We start from the raw sequence: 2,842 nt of genomic DNA, 5'->3' as shown, positions 1-2,842 counted from the left end.
GCTTTTTGTTCTTTGATTTTTGCACTAGTGTTTGTCTGTCTCAGGGTGGTCTGGAATGTGCCATGCAGGCAATTTAGCCTGGACTCTCAATCTCTTTTGAGATTCTCTTGTCTCAGTATCCTAAGTGTTATCATTATACAAGTTCACCAAACCTGACAAAAATGTTGAATAAAATAGTTTGCTTATGATTTCTTAATGTTGGCCATAAGGTTTCTATTCCATGGTTATTGTGGATGTATTGTGCTGTTTGTATTATCTATTCCCTATAACACTATATTTTCTCTATTTCGATATTTTAAGATTGTAGCTGGAGAGCACAGTGTAGTTAAGAGCACTGGCTGCTCTTGCAAAGGACCAGGATTATTAAACAGCCAGCTTTCTCATGCAGCTCACAACTGTCTCGGACTCTAATTTAGGGGATTCAGTACCCTCTCCCGGCTTGGGGGAACGGACACCAGGCAAACAGCTGACTCTCAGCTCCTCATCAATAGGTGATCAATAGGTGTTGAGAATTTTCTCTGTATCGTTTGGTCCCATATTCTGGTTTAATAATCCTTTAGTAAACTCAATTGGGCCACTATGGCTTACTATGAGGCATTTTGTCCAGTCAGTTCTCACAAATTATTTCTCTGTGCTGAAGATACTGCTCGGTTAGCAGAATAATGGCCTAATAGATATGAAACCTGTGTTTGGGCTCAAATAAAGCAGACATGTCACATATTCTTGTCATCCAAGCACTCACAATGAGGAGGCAGGAGAATTTTGAGTTTATACATACACACACACACAAACTTACACACACATCCACACAAATAATCATACACAAACTTACACACACATTCACACACACTCACACATGCACACTCACACACAAAAACACATTCACAAGTACAATTACACTCACAAACACATACAACGCACTTAAACATACTCACAAACTCACATTTATTACACTAACACAAACACACATGCAAACATAAATATACTCACATACATACACACAAATACAGAAACTCTCAAACACACTCATCACACACACTCACACACACAATCATACACATTCACATACAATACTCATATATACACTCACATTCAAACACACACACTCAAATACACTCATACTCACACTGACACAGACACACACACAAACTCACACAGTAACACATAAAGACATACACACACACTCACACAGATAGTAACACACAAGTACACACAATCATAATCAAACACACTCACACTCAATCACAAACACTAACACACACAAACTCCCCCAGACACAAACATATTCATAGGCATATTCACACATACTAACACTTATACACACTCACACATGCACATACACAATCACATACACAATCATACACACACTCACACATATGCTTCTACACAATACTTATAGTCACACACACACCCATTCACACACAGAGACAAACAGATATACTTACAACCACACACATACAATCACATACAACACTGACACTCACACCCACCTACTCACACAGTCAAAGGCAAACACACACATGCACATTCACACCCACAAAATAAACACATACACACTCACATATATGCTCATATAAAAACACATGCATACTTGTACACACACTCAGTCACAATTCACTCTCACACAGAAACACACACTCACATACTCATACACATTCATATACACATATATATGCACACAGACTCAAACACACATAAACACATACTCACACACACTCATATACTCTCACACACAAACACACAGACTCACACACACACTCTCACATACAAACAAATGCACACTCATAGTCATACACTCAGGTACTCAAACACACACACTCACACACATACATATCACATTCACTTATACATACATACAGTCACACATACTCACACTCATACCTGCACACTAACACATACAAACATGCACACACTTACACACACGCACACTCATATACTGACATACACTCACACAGTCACAAACTGTCACATATTCATACACACTCATAAACATACACATACTCACATATACAAATACTCTCACACACTCACAGATACACTAATTCATACACACATAGACACATATATCACACACACACAAATACAAAATATGCACTTTTTTTTCCATTTAAATATTTTTATTGGATATTTTAGTTGTTTACATTTCTTTTTTTTTGGATATTTTATTTACATTTCATATGTTATCCCCTTACCCCATCCCCCACCCACCTGGGAACCCCCCCCATCCCCTTACCCTCCTCCTTCTTCTCCGTGGATGTAACCCTCACCTACCCCCCCCCACTCCCACTTCCCCACCCTCAAAATTCCCACCCCCTGGGGCGTCCAGCCTTCATGAGGTCAAGGATCTCTTCTTGCCCGGCAGGGCCCTCCACTCTTACATATTCAGCTGAAGCCCTGGATCCCTCCATAAGTGCTCCCAGGCTGGTGGTTAGGACCCTGGGAGCTGTGGTTGGTTGGTATTGTTGCTCTCCTCATGGTGCCACAAACCCTTTCAGCTCCTCCAGTCCTCACTCTAACTCCTCCATTGAGAACCTCATGATCAGTTCAATGGCTAGTTGTGAGCATCTGCCTCTGAATATGTCAGACTCTTGAAGGCCTCTGAGGAGACATCCATATCAGGCCCTTATGGGCATGCACTTCCTGACTTCCACATCAGCATCTACCTTTGGTGACTGCACATGGGATGGATACTCAGGTGGAAAGGTCTTCAAATGGCCCCTTCTTCAGTTTCTGTCCCTCACTTTGTCTCCATATTTGCTCCCTTGAGTATTTTGTTGCTCCTTCTAAGAAGAACTGAATCACCCCCACTTGGTCTTCCTTTTTTATGAGCTTCATGTGGCCT

This window comes from Grammomys surdaster, unplaced genomic scaffold (assembly GCF_004785775.1).
Source record: "Grammomys surdaster isolate TR1022 unplaced genomic scaffold, NIH_TR_1.0 64, whole genome shotgun sequence".
Classification (NCBI taxonomy): Eukaryota; Metazoa; Chordata; class Mammalia; order Rodentia; family Muridae; genus Grammomys; species Grammomys surdaster.
This window is presented reverse-complemented; position numbering follows the sequence as displayed.